Here is a 14,800-nt window from a genome sequence, read left to right as displayed (position 1 = left end):
AAGGACCCCTATTTTATTTTCTTTTTTTAAAATTTTTTATTTATTTATTTTGTTTTTTGAGATGGAGTTTCTTTCTTGTTGCCCAGGCTGGAGTGCAATGGCGCGATCTTGGCTCACCGCAACCTCTGCCTCCAGGGTTCAAGCAGTTCTCCTGTCTCAGCCTCCCCTGTAGCTGTGATTACAGGCATGAACCACCACGCCTGGCTAATTTTGTATTTTTAGCAGAGATGGGGTTTCTCCATGTTGGTCAGGCTGGTCTCGAACTCCTGACCTCAGGTGATCCACCCGCCTCAGCCTCCCAAAGTGCTGGGATTATAGGTGTGAGCCACCACACCTGGTCTCTTTTTTTTTTTTTTTTTTTTTTTTTTTTTTTTTTTTTTGAGACAGAGTCTTGCTCTGTCACCGAGGCTGGAGTGCAGTGGTGTGATCTCGGCTTACTGCAACCTTCACCTCCTGGGTTCAATTGATTCTCTGGCCTCAGCCTCCCGAGTAGCTGGGATTACAGGCACATGCCACCACACCCAGCTGATTTTTGTGTTTTTAGTAGAGACGGGGTTTCACCATTTTGGCCAGGCTTGTTTCGAACTCCTGACCTCAAGTGATCCACCGGCCATGGCCTTCCAAAGTGCTGGGATTACAGGTGTGAACCACTGCACCCGGCCCAGGGCCCCTGTTTTCTTTCACATCTGGTAGGAACCAGATCTTGTGCTTTTGAAGATCTCCACCATCAGACTGCAATCTCCTGGTTACTAGAGTCCCCACAAATGCTGGTGGCCCCCACATCCACAAAAGGCTCCTCCATTCATAAACACCACATGCTTGCTCCTACCTTTATGCCTGGAATTTCTTCCCCACTTGCCTCTAAGTGTCCAAATTATGTTAAATCATGTTCTTCCGGATTTAGCTTAAGTTTTCCTTCTTAAATTTAATGAAATTTGTCCTTTTCACAAGATGGCGCTGAATGCCAAGAGGGAAGCCCCTGTCCCTCCTAAAGCCGAAGCCGAAGTGAAGGCTTTAAAGGCCAAGATGGCAGTGTTGAAAGGTGTCCACATCTACACAAAAAAAGAAGACCCACATCCACGTCACCCACCTTCCAGCGGCCTAAGACACTGTGATTCCCGAGGCAGCCCACATATCCTTGGAAGAGCGCCCCCAGGAGAAACAAGCTTGACCACTATGCCATCATCAAGTTTCTGCAGACCACTGAGTCCGCCGTAAAGAAGATAGAAGACAACACCACACTTGTGTTCACGGTGGATGTTAAAGCCAACAAGCACCAGATCAAAGAGGCTGTGAAGAAGGTCTGTGACATTGATGTGGCCAACGTCAACACCCTGATTTGGCCTGATGGAGAGAAGAAGGCATATGTTCAACTGGCTCCTGATTACGACGTTTTGGATGTTGCCAAAAAAATTGGGATCATCTAAACTGAGTCCACCTGGCTAATTCTAAATATGCATATCTTTTCAGCAAAAAAAAAAAAAAATTAATGGAATTTAATGATACTCTGCTCTTCCAAAATGTAGTAACAGCAGCAGTCTGCACCAACAATTTGGCTCATCACTTGATTTTTTTTTTTCTTTTCTGAGACAGAGTCTCGCACTGTCGCCCAGGCTGGAGTGCAGTGGCACGATCTCGGCTCACTGCAACCTCTGCCTCCCGGGTTCAAGCGGTTCTTCTGCCTCAGCCTTCCGAGTAGCTGGGACTATAGGCACTCGCCACCACGCCCAGCTAATTTTTGTATTTTTAGTAGAGATGGGGTTTCACAATGTTGTCCAGGATGGTCTCGATCTCTTGACCTCGTGATCCGACTGCCTCGGCCTCCCAAAGTGTTGGGATTACAGGTGTGAGCCACCAGCGCCTGGCCCATCACTTGATTTTTTTCCTTTTTTTTTTTTTTTTGAGACAGAGTCTTGCTCTGTTACCCAGGCTGGAGTACAGTGGCTTGATCATGGCTCACTGGAACCTCTGCCTCCCAGGTTCAAGTGATTCTTGTGCCTTAGCCTCCCCAGTAGCTGGGGTCACAGGTAAGCGCCACCATGCCCAGCTAAATTTTTTTGTGTTTTTAGTAGAGACGGGGTTTCACCATGTTGGCCAGGCTGGTCTTGAAATCCTGGCCTCAAGTGATCCGCCTGCCTCAGCCTCCCAAAGTGCTGGGATTACAGGCATAAACCACCGTGCTCAGCCATTTTTTTTTTTTTTTTTTTTTTTTTTCTGAGACGGGGTTTCCCTCTTTGTTGCCCAGGCTGGAGTGCAATGGCACGACCTTGGCTCACTGCAACCTCCACCTCCTGGGTTCAAGTGATTCTCCTGCCTCATCCTCCCAAGTGGCTTGGATTAGAGGTGCCCACCATGACGCCCAGCTAATTTTTGTATTTTTAGTAGAGACAGGGTTTCACCATATTGGCCAGGCTGGTCTTGAATTCCTGAACTTGTGATCCCCCAGCCTCTGCTTCCCAAAGTGTTGGGATTACAGGCGTGAGCCATCGCACCCAGCCCCTTTTTTTTTTTTTTTTTTTTTTTTTTTTTTTTGAGACAAAGTCTCACTCTGTCATCCAGGCTGGAGTGGCATGATCTTGGCTCACTGCAACCTCCACCTCCCGGATTCAAGCAATTCTCCTGCCTCACCCTCCCGAGTAGCTGGGACTACAGGCCTACGCCACCTCACCCAGCTAATTTTTGTATTTTTAGTAGAGATGGAGTTTCACTTTGTTGGCCAGCCTGGTCTCAAACTCATGAGCTCAAGTGATCCACCCGCCTCAGCCTCCCAAAATGCTGGAACTACAGGTGTGAGCCACCTCGCCTGGCGGACGCACCCAACCTTTTCCTTACATTTTGGATAATGCCTTATCTCTGGTCCCCAAGTCCTCAACTAAACCATCCCAGTAGCTGTTTCTCTTCCCCACACCCCTGACTCCATGCCAAGTTCCTGCCTTGGTCCCTCTATCCCTTGCCCTTCCAGGCCTTCCAGAGGCAGTTATCCTGGCTTTGAACCCCAGCTCACCCTACCTTCATTTCAGTGCTCCCTGATGGCTACCTATTGCTGGTGCCAGGTGCTAAGAGGTTCTGCCCCTCGGCTGGACACCTTCCCGTAGCCTCCTAATAGTGGCCTCTGGGTTCCAACCCTCTCAGACAAATGGAACGTTAGTTACTATATTTCCGAATCCTCCACAACTTAACCAAAGGAATTACATGTATGTTGGGCCATGGCAGCTCATGGCTGTAATCCCAGCACTTTGGGAAACCAACATGGGAGGATCACTAGAAGCCAAGAGTTCAATGCCAGCCTGGACAATATAGCAAGACCCTATCTCTACAAAAAAATATTTAAAATTTAGCCAAGTGTCGGCCAGGCATGGTGGCTCATGCCTGTAATCCCAACACTTTGGGAGGCGGAGGAGGGCAGATCACCAGAGGTCAGGAGTACGAGACCAGCCTGCCCAACATGGGGAAACCTCGTCTTTTCTAAAAATACAAAAATTGCCTGGGTGTGGTTGTGGGCACCTGTAATCCCAGCTACCCAGCTACTAAGGCTGAAGAATCACTTGAACCCAGGAGGCGGAGGTTGAAGTGAGCCAAGATCGCGCCACTGCTTTCCACCCTGGGCAATGAGAGCGAGACTCTGTTGCAATAAATAAATAAATTTAATTTAATTTAATTTAATTTAGCCAAGTGTGTTCGCTTATACCTGTGGTCCTAGCTACCAAGGAGGCTTAGGCAGGAGAGTCACTTGAGCCCAAGAATTCAAGGCTGCAGTGAGCTATGAGTATACCACTGCACTCCAGCCTGGGTAGAGTGAGATGCTGTCTCAAAAAAAAAAAAAAAAAAAAGCTATATCCCAGGTGTTTGATGATGGCAACTCAGAGATGGGCATGAGGGGCCTCCATTAAAAGAATGCACAGGCTAGTAGGGAAAACAGTCCAGAAGAGGCAGGGATTTTTTCTGCCTGGAATGTCTGGGTGTTAGGAAGGCCTGATAGAAGAGATGACATTTAACATGGGCCTCGAAGGGTGTGTAGGATTCTCCAGCCTAAAGTTGGAAATGGGAGGAGGGGGCCATGTGGAGACATTCCAGACAAAGGAAACTGCATGAGCAGGAGACATCCAGGACTCGAAAGGTCCCGGCCTCTTCAGAATGGCAAGCCCATTGGCTAAGTCAAAGGCTGAGTTTTCACTAAATTTTTCCAGTTAAGAAATGTTTTCCCATTTCCACATGACAGAAGAAAACGTTTTTTGAAAAAAGGGACAAAGCATGGGCATGTTCTCTTACTGGGGGCAAACCTTATCCTTCGAAAGTAGGTCCTTTTTTATAAATATCCCAAAGTCAATTAGAGAATACTCTGGTGATTCATGTAGGTTAGCAAACTGGTTCATGCTCTCTTGAATGCGTAAAAAAAAGTCATGAAATGTTTTTCATGATAAAGTCATGAAACTGATCTTGGCCCATACAGGAATTCAAAAGGCAATTTCAGAAGTTAATGACCAAACCAGAAGTATAGCAATTCTCCTAGACTCCTCCTTCTGCCTCTACCTTCACTTTAGATTACTGAACAAGATATATAATCATTCCCTAGCCATTGGATGACTCCACTATCCTGGCCACCTCTCTCCTTTCCTTCCCAGGCCGTTGAAGGGGTGGCCTGCCCCTCCACACCTGTGGGTGTTTCTCGTTAGGTGGAACGAGAGACTTGAGAAAAGAAATGAGACACATAGACAAAGTATAGAGAAAGAAAAAGTGGGCCCAGGGGACCGGCGCTCAGCTTACAGAGGACCCACGCCGGCACCGGTCTCTGATGTCCCTTAGTATTTATTGATAACTATCTTTACCATCTTAAAGATAAGGGAGTGGCAGGACAATAGGATCATTGTAGGGAGGAAATCAGCAGTAAGACATATGAACAAAAATCTCTGTGACATGAATAAGTTTAAAGGAAAATGCTGTGCCTTGAGATGCATATGCAAACATCTCCATAAACCTTTTAGCAGCATTGTTTCAGCCTATCACATGGGGAGAAACCTTGGACAATACCTAGCTTTTCTAGGCAGAGGTCCCTGTGACCTTTGGCTGTGTACCTGTCCCTGGGTAGTTGAAATTAAGAGAATGGTGATGACTTTTAACCAGCAAGCTGCCTTCAGGCACTTGTTTAACAAAGACACATCCTGCACAGCCCAAAATCCATTAAACCTTGAGTCACCACAGCACATGTCTCTTGCAAGGACAAGGTTGGGGATAGGGTCACAGATTAACAGCATCTCAAATACAGAACAAAATGGAGTCTCTTATGTCTACTTCTTTCTATATAGACACAGTAACAGGCTGATCTCTCTTTCTTTTCCCCACAGGCCGTATCTTAGGTTAACCACTGGTTCTCACCTGGATGAGCCAAAGGTGCAGCCTGTATTTTGGTTGGGTGGAGGGTGGTGGAAACTAGTTTGTCATTTTCCACCTTGATGAAAAATGTTTAATTGTTAATGCTTTCCAAGAGCACATGGAACTGTGGGTTATATTTCACCATATGTATGGTATATATACATATATTTCACCATGTATATATGGTATATACGTGTATATTTCACCATGTATATATATGTATATGGGAACCATGTATATATGTGTGTGTGTGTATATATATACAGTTCCCATATTGGAGAGTTCTAACACATTTCTTTTTTTTTTTTTTTTTTTTTTGAGATGGAGTCACCCTTTTTTTTTGAGATGGAGTCACCCAGGCTGGATCTTGGCTCACTGCAAACTCCGCCTCCCGGGTTCACGCCATTCTCCTGCCTCAGCCTCCCGAGTAGCTGGGACTGCAAGCGCCCACCACCATGCCTGGCTAATTTTTTGTATTTTTAGTAGAGACGGGGTTTCACCATGTTAGCCAGGATGGTTTCGATCTCCTGACCTCATGTTCTGCCTGCCTCGGCCTCCCAAAGTGCTGGGATTACAGGTGTGAGCCACCGCACCCGGCCCGGATAGTTCTAACACATTTCTGAGAGTTACAACAGCTTTTTTTGTTTGATTGGTTTTTGTTTTCGTTTTGTTTTGTTTTGTTTCTTTTTGAGATGCAGTCTTGCTCTGTTGCCCAGGCTGGAGTGCAGTGGCGTGATCTCGGCTCACTGCAACCTCTGCCTCCTGGGTTCAAGCGATTCTTCTGCCTCAGCCTCCCAAGTAGCTGGGATAACATGCATGCACCACCACGCCCAGCTAATTTTTGTATTTTTAGTACAGACGGGGTTTCGCCATATTTGCCTGACTGGTCTCAAACTACTGACCTCAGGTGATCCGCCTGCCTCAGCCTCCCAAAGTGCTAGGATTACAGGCGTGAGCCACCCACACCTGTATTGTTGAAAAACAACAGCTTTTCAACTCCCTCTAGGAATCAGTGGGGAAGGTGTGCCTGTTCCCCTTAGGCACCTCCCACGGAGCCTCCCCACATCCATGTTGTGCAATGAGCTGCATTAGCCTCATACCTCATCTTCCTCTCTTGTCCTCTAACCCAATCCTCCTTCACTGCTGCCTGAGTGAATATTCCTGGAACCTTTCTGTGATTTTTCATCATCTCAGTAGGATAGGCAAGGTTCTTCATGCTTTTGCTCTGGCGTCTCCCCACCAGGCACACTGAATTATGACTCCTCTCTGTGGAACACGCTCTTTCTCACTTCCCTGTGCTGGGAAGCACCTGAGTCCTTCCGGTGAATTCCAGCTCATCTGTTAAGGATTAGCTCCACTGTCTCCTTCATGCTGCCTTTGTTAATTCCTTCAGGCCTCAAGCACCGCTTTCTCCCTGAACAAGGACACAGGCCCTAGCACACCCCTGCCCTGGAGCACCTGCTGCCTGCATTGTCGCAGTCTACCCAGGGGTTGCATCCACCGTTCAGTGAGCTCCTGGATGACAAGCCCTAGACTTTATCTTTATGTCCCCTGCAGTGCCTGGAACAAAAAAGACGCTCAACAAACTCTTGTTGAATGAATAAGTAAAAGAATGAAGAGTTCATGGCCAGGTGCAGTGGCTCATGCCTGTAATCCCAGCACTTTGGGAGGGTGAGGCGGGCAGATCACAAGGTCAGGAGTTCAAGACCAGCCTGGCCAGCATGGTGAAACCCCGCCTCTACTTAAAAAAAAAAAAAAAAAATTAGGCGGGCGTGGTGGCATGACCCTGTAATCCCAGCTACTTGGCAGGCTGAAGCAGGAGAATTGCCTGAACTCAGGAGGTGGAGGTTGCAGTGAGCTGAGATCAAGCCACTGCACTCCAGCCTGGGCAACAGAGCAAGACTCTATCTCAGAAAAAAAAGAAAGAAAGAAAAAAGAAGGCCAGGCGCAGTGGCTCACGCCTGTAATCCCAGCACTTTGGGAGGCCGAGACGGGCGGATCACGAGGTCAGGAGATCGAGACCATCCTGGCTAACACGGTGAAACCCCGTCTCTACTAAAAAATACAAAAAACTAGCCGGGTGAGGTGGCGGGCGCCTATAGTCCGAGCTACTCGGGAGGCTGAGGCAGGAGAATGGCATGAACCTGGGAGGCGGAGCTTGCAGTGAGCTGAGCTGAGATCCGGCCACTGCACTCCAGCCTGGGTGACAGAGCGAGACTCCATCTCAAAAAAAAAAAAAAAAAAAAAAAAAAAAAGAAAAAGAAAAAAGAAAAGTTCTAAAAATGTTTTAGCAAGAATAGCATCAGAACAATAAGCATACAGCTTCCCAAAGTAATTAAGAATAAAATTAATTATTCTGACAGTATCAGCTATGTTTTTGCTCATAGTAAACACACAATAAAATTCAAGAAACTGGGCCGGGCGCGGTGGCTCAAGCCTGTAATCACAGCACTTTGGGAGGCCGAGGCCGGTGGATCACTTGAGGCCAGGAGATCGAGACCATCCTGGCTAACACAGTGAAACACACCTCTACTAAAAAATACAAAAAACTAGCTGGGCGAGGTGGCGGGCGCCTGTAGTCCCAGCTACTCGGGAGGCTGAGGCAGGGGAATGGTGTGAACCCAGGAGGCGGAGCTTGCAGTGAGCCAAGATTGCACCACTGCACTCCAGCCTGGGCAACAGAGCGGAGCGAGACTGTCTCAAAAAAAAAAAAAAATTTAAGATAGTTGTGATGGGCTGGGCACAGTGGCTCACACCTGTAGTCCCAGCACTTTGGGAGCCGGAGAGGGACAGATCGCTTGAAGTCAGGAGTTCAAGACCAGGCAGGCCAACATGGTGAAACACCATCTCTACTAAAAATACAAAAATTAGCCAGGTGTGGTGGTGCAGGCCTGTAATCCCAGCTACTCGGGAGGGTGAGGCAGGAGAATTGCTTGAACCTGGGAGGCAGAGGTTGCAGTGAGCCAAGATCGTGCCACTGCATTCCAGCCTGAGTGACAGAGTGAGACTCTGTCTCAAAAAAAAAAAAAAAAAAAAAAAAGGCTGGGCACGTTTGCTCACGCCTGTAATCCCAGCACTTTGGGAGGCCAGGGCAGGCAGATCACTTGAGGCCAGGAGTTCGAGACAGCCTGGCCAACATGGCAAAACCGCATCTCTACTAAAAATACAAAAATTAGCTGGGCATGGTGGTACATGCCTGTAATCCCAGCTACTTGGGAGGCTGAGGCAGGACAATTGCTTGAACTCAGGAGGTGAAGGTTGCAGTGAGCTGAGATCATGCTACTACACTCCAGCCTGAGCAACACAGTGAGATTCTGTCTCAAAAAAAAAAAAAAAAAAAAGATAGCTGTGATGATAAAGGGCAATTTTTTGTATTACCTAAGGATGAAGATAATTATTTGTCAACCTAAATAACAAAGAGAGGCTCTCTCTCTCTCTTTTTTTAATTGAGACAGGTTTTCACTCTGTTGCCCAGGCTGGAATGCAGTGACTCGATTTCAGCTCACTGCAACCTCCACATCCTGGACTCAAATGGCCCTCTCACCTCGGCCTCCGGAGTAGCTGGGACTATAGGTGTGCACCACCACACGACTCCCCACTACTTTTTTGTATTTTTTATAGAGACGAAGTTTTACCATGTTGCCCAGGCTCATCTTGAACTCCTGAGCTCAAGTGATCCACCCACTTTGGTGTCCAAAAGTGCTGGGATTACAGACATAAGCCACCTCACCCAGCTGCTGAGGCTCTCTAAAAGAAAACATATTTATTTGGGAATACAGCAAGCTTGTCCAACCCGTGGTCCCTGGGCCACATGCAGCCCAAGATGGCTTTGAATGCGGCCCAACACAAATTAGTAAGCTTTCTTAAAAGATTATGAAGTTTGGCTGGGCGCAGTGTCTCACGCCTATAATCCCAGCATTTTGGGAGGCCAAGGCAGGTGGATCACCTGAGGTCAGGAGTTCAAGACCAACCTGGCCAACATGATGAAACCCCGTCTCAACTAAAAATACAAAAATTAGCTGGGGCATGGTGGTGGGTACCTGTAATCCCAGCTACTTGGGAGGCTGAAGCAGGAGAATCACTTGAACCTGGGAGGCAGATGTTGCAGTGAGCCAAGATCAGGTGACTGCACTCCAGCCTGGGCAACAGAGAGAAACTGTCTCAAAAACAAAACAAACAAAAACACAAGAACAAGAGACAGGAAAAGGCACTTCGTTTGAGAGTCTTTAAAGTCATTCATGTTAGCTACTTCTATGTCAACACAGAGGAATTATACACCAAGGTGGTCTAAGATGTTAAGAATTCATTTAAACATGAGACTGCTTCTTTTGGATTCTATAAGTGCTAATGTTGAGAAATTCATGACTACTGCTTAACTGTTGGCATTTTATTTAAGAATGTTCTGGAAGAGCATCATCACATTTTCCCATCAGAGCTTGTGCAAAGAGGAAGCATTAGTGCCACGCCTCCATCACTAAAGGAGAGGCCTTGCTTTGGAAGGCGGGGCCAGAGATTCTGCAAGTAGCTCATAGCATGGCTTAAGGCTCTGCATGAAGACTCAAGTTAGCCGATTTTGACACATATGCAAATGATTCTTTGCTAATCAAGCAACAACCGGAGTCAGTAGCTTTTACAGCCCTTGGGATTGTGAGGACAAGCTGGTCAGGAGACAGGTGGCACTCACTACCCCCATCTTGGATCTGTTGAGAGTTGCAGATCAGTAAAAACTTGGGAGCAACCCCGATGACTCATTTCTGAGTTGTCTCAAGAGTGTGTGCCAGGAACTGGTAGAACAAATGGAATCTTTCAAAGGCCCAGCTATCAAGAAGCTCACAGTCCAGATACGTAAGCATTACATATAATTCCATTACCCCTGCAAGGCAAGCAGCCCACACCAGCAACAGAGGCCAACCAGCCACAGGCTTCGCTCAGGTAGCTTTGATTTCATCTACAGATCCTGCTTTATTGTAACATGAGCACTGACGAAAAAGTAAAAATTTGGTAGGACTGAGAAAGTTAAAAATCCACCCTGCCCAGGTTAGGATAACAGACACACAAAGGCATCTACAAAATTAACAAGACAGCATCTCGCCCAATGACACATTACAGCTGTAAAGTATTTTCTTCTTTGAATAACCACTGCTGTCTTACTGAAAGCCTTTGTTCTCTGAAATATAGAGTATCAGAAACTTTGCTGTTTGAAATTCTATCAGTAAGAATGAAACATTCCACTCTTGACCAGGTGACTCTAAGTCACCTTAATACAGAGAAGCAGCCTTTACTGACAACCCAAGTCCAAGGCTTCCAAATGGGGATCTGTGGACACAGCATTCCTCATCTAAACTTTGCAGTTTCCAAAGAAACCACACTCTAAGGGCATTTTGCAGTTCAGGCCTGATATTGATTCTTTTACTCAAGCCCTGTTTTGCTTTGAGGTTGTCAAAACACTGCTTCATTTAAATTTTATCTCCACCCTTCCCCCAAATCCTACATAAACTGTCCTTTGGGGCCAGGCGTGGTGACTCACACTGTAATCCCAGCACTTTGGGAGGCTGAGGCAGGAGGATCACTTGAGGTCAGGAGTTCCAGACCAGCCTGGACAACATGGTGAAACCCCATCTCTACTAAAAATACAAAAATTAGCAAAGCATAGTGACAGGCGCCTGTTATCCCAGCTACTCGGGAGGCTGAAGCAGGAGAATCACTTGAACCTGGGAAGTGGAGGTTGCAGTGAGCCAAGATCGTGCCACTGCACTCCAGCCTGGACAAGAGCAAAACTCCCTCTCAACACACACACACACACACACACACACACACACACACAAAAACAAACAAACAAAAAACTGTCCTTTGGTCCTCTGGTGTACAGTCTACTTCATTGCAACGGGTTAATAAACCTGACTTTCTCAGATTCCCTGAATGGGGACAGATAGCATCGCAATCTATGAGAACCCTGCTGGTCTCAAAAGGGCTACATAACAATCTATTTCGTATAGTATTTGGGATATGACTATACATGTGTGGCAGGGAAAAACATTTAGCAAATTTATGCCTGAGTTTCAGTTTCTTAATGTAGTCATTTGTTAGCTTGAAACTTAATTCTGTCCTTGAATTAAAATTATTAAAATATGCGAATAGCATTTTAAGAGCCTTAAAGTCTGCTTTTAAAAAAAATGGGCCGGGCGCGGTGGCTCACGCCTGTAATCCCAGCACTCTGGGAGGTCGAGGCGGGCGGATTACCTGAGGTCAAGAGTTTGAGACCAGCCTGACCAACATGGTGAAACCTCGTCTGTACTAAAAGTACAAAAAAATTAGCCGGGTATGGTGGTGGGCGCCTGTAGTCCCAGCTACTCTGGAGGCTGAGGCAGGAGGATGGCGTGAGCCCGGAAGGCAGAGCTTGCAGTGAGCCAAGATTGCACCACTGCAGTCCAGCCCAGGCGACAGAGCGAGATTCCGTCTCAAAAAAATAAATATATATATATATATATGGGACCAGGCATGGTGCCTCACACCTGTAATCCCAGCAGTTTGGGAAGCCAAGGTGGGAGGATTGCTTGAGCCCAGGAATTTCACACCAGCCTGGGCAACATAGTGAAACCTTGTCCCTAGAAAAAATAAATTGTTTTTTAATTAGCAAGGCATGGTGGAGCACAGCTATAGTCCCAGCTGCTTGGAAAGCTGAGGTGGAGGATTGCTTGAGAGTGGGAGGTAGAGGCTGCAGTGAGCCATGACTATACCACTGCACTCTAGCCTGCTCAACAGAGCAAGACCCTGTCTCAAAAATATATATACGGAAAATTTGCATTCAGAGAAAAAAAAAATTCTCAGAGTTTGGTCAGAGAAAACCTCACAGGGCTGAATTCCCCGCCAATTCATACTAATCCTGTAAGATTTGGCTCAAACATTCTCTCTTCTTGAAAGCTGTCCCTAATCCTTCTCTTCTATACTCTGGTGGCACCTGGTGTTATATTTGTGGCATGGCACACGCCAACCACAATATTGGGGTTGTTGGTTTACCTGTTTTCCCAGTTCATCTCAGCTCATTGAGAGCCGGGTCCCATCATTGATCTGTACATTGCACCTGGCACACAGGAGGAACCCAACTGATGATGAATAGATGGAACTGTGAATGAAGGGGAGGTTGGGAGCAAGAAAACCAGTTGGCAGATGGTTGTAATGGTCCACAAAGGATGAAAATAACCCGAACTTAGTGTTTGACTAGATGAAAAAGTAGATGAGTATGGAACACTATATTTTATTTTATTTTTATTATTTTTTGAGATGGAGTTTTGCTCTTGTTGCCCAGGCTGGAGTGCAATGGCGCGATCTTAGCTCACAGCAACCTTTGCCTCCTGGGCTCAAGCGATTCTCCTGCCTCAGCCTCCTGAGTAGCTGGGATTACAGGCATGAGCCACCACGCCCAGCTAATTTTGTATTTTTAGTAGAGATGGGGTTTCTCCATGTTGGTCAGGCTGGTCTCGAACTCCTGACCTCATGTGATCCTCCTGCCTCAGCCTCCCAAAGTGTTGGGATTACAGGCATGAGCCACTGAGCACAGCCTGGTTTTGTTTTGTTTTGTTTTGTTTTGTTTTCCCTTGAGACGGATTCTCGCTCTGTCACCCAGGCTGGAGTGCAGTAGCGCGATCTCGGCCCACTGCAAGCTCCGCCTCCTGGGTTCATGCCATTCTCCTGCCTCAGCCTCCCGAGTAGCTGGAACTACAGGTGCCCACCACCACGCCCGGCTAATTTTTTTATTTTTTATTTTTAGTAGAGACGGGGTTTCACCGTGTTAGCCAGGATGGTCTGGATCTCCTGACCTCGCGATCTGCCCGCCTCAGCCTCCCAAAGTGCTGGGATTACAGGCATGAGCCACCGCGCCCGTCCTTTTTTTTTTTTTTTTGAGACGGAGTTTCATTCTTGTTGCCCAGGCTGGAGTGCAATGGCACAATCTTGGCTCACTGCAACCTCCGCCTACCGGGTTCAAGCAATTCTGCCTCAGCCTTCTGAGTAGCTGGGATTATAGGCATGTACCACCACGCCCAGCTAATTTTTTGTATTTAGTAGAGACGGGGTTTCACCATGTCGGTCAGGCTGGTCTCGAACTCCTGACCTTAAGTGATCCGCCCACCTCAGCTTCCCAAAGTGCTGGGTTTATAGGTGTTAGCCACCATACCCTGCCTGTCTCATACATTTGATATTCTATAGAGATTTCACATGGCGGCATACGTCTCTGAAACCCCTTCATGGTGATTATAAACTGTGCCCTCTTTAAAGACATAGAGCTGGCCGGGCGCAGTGGCTCATGCCTGTAATCCCAGCACTTTGGGAGGCCGAGACGGGTGGATCACAAGGTCAGGAGATGGAGACCATCCTGGCTAACACGGTGAAACCCTGTCTCTACTAAAAATACAAAACATTAGCCAGGCATTGTGGCAGGCGCCTGTGGTCCCAGCTATTCCGGAGGCTGAGGCAGGAGAATGGCGTGAACCTGGGAAGCGGAGCTTGCAGTGAGCCGAGATTGCACCACTGCACTCCAGCCTGGGCGACAGAAGAAGACTCTGTCTTAAAAAAAAAAAAAAAAAAAGACATACAGCCAACAGATCTACTGCTTGATCCCCTTATGTATTAGACTAAAGGAAAATCCTGTCAAGGACTATTTCTGCACCACGGAACTGAAGAATGCCTTTGTTAAATTTCAACCCACTTAAAAAAACAAAACAGGACTGGGCATGATGGCTCACACCTGTAATCCCAGCACTTTGGGAGGCTGAGGCAGGTGGATCACCTGAGGTCAGGAGTTCGAAACCAGCCTGGCCAGCATGGTGAAACCCCATCTCTACTAAAATACAAAAGTTAGCCAGGGGTGGTGGCGTGGTAATCCCAGCTACTTGGGAGGCTGAGGCAAGAGAATTGCTTGAACCTGGGAGGTGGAGGTTGCAGTGAACTGAGATCCCACCATTGCACTCCAGCCTGGGTGACAAGAGTGAAATTCCATCTCAACAGAAAAAACAACAAAGGCCAGGCACAGTGGCTCATGTCTGTAATCCCAGCACTTTGGGAAGCAAAGGTGGGCGGATCACGAGGTCAGGAGTTCAAGACCAGCCTGGCCAACATGGTGAAATCCCATCTCTACTAAAAATATGAAAATTAGCTGGGTATGGTACACACGCCTGTAATCCCAGCTACTCAGGAGGCTGTGGCAGGAGAATTGCTTAACCGGGACCTGGGAGGCGGAGGTTACAGTGAGCTGAGATCACACCACCGAACTCCAGCCTGGGCTACAGACCGAGACTCTGTCTCAAAACAAAAACAAACAAAAAGATAAATTTCAACCCATTTTTAAATGGTCTAATTATATGAGTTTCTGATGGACTTTGAACATACGACAAATGGAAGACTCCTCATACAGTGAATAAACGTCAGCGTATCA

At 47.1% G+C, this 14,800-nt stretch overlaps 1 pseudogene; it reads left to right on the top strand.

The window, feature by feature from the left end:
- Positions 1–951: 951 nt before the first annotated feature.
- On the top strand, positions 952–1,427 carry LOC126959181 (60S ribosomal protein L23a-like; annotated as a pseudogene).
- Positions 1,428–14,800: the final 13,373 nt, after the last annotated feature.

This window comes from Macaca thibetana, chromosome 7 (assembly GCF_024542745.1).
Source record: "Macaca thibetana thibetana isolate TM-01 chromosome 7, ASM2454274v1, whole genome shotgun sequence".
Taxonomy (NCBI): domain Eukaryota; kingdom Metazoa; phylum Chordata; class Mammalia; order Primates; family Cercopithecidae; genus Macaca; species Macaca thibetana.
This window is presented reverse-complemented; position numbering and strand designations above follow the sequence as displayed.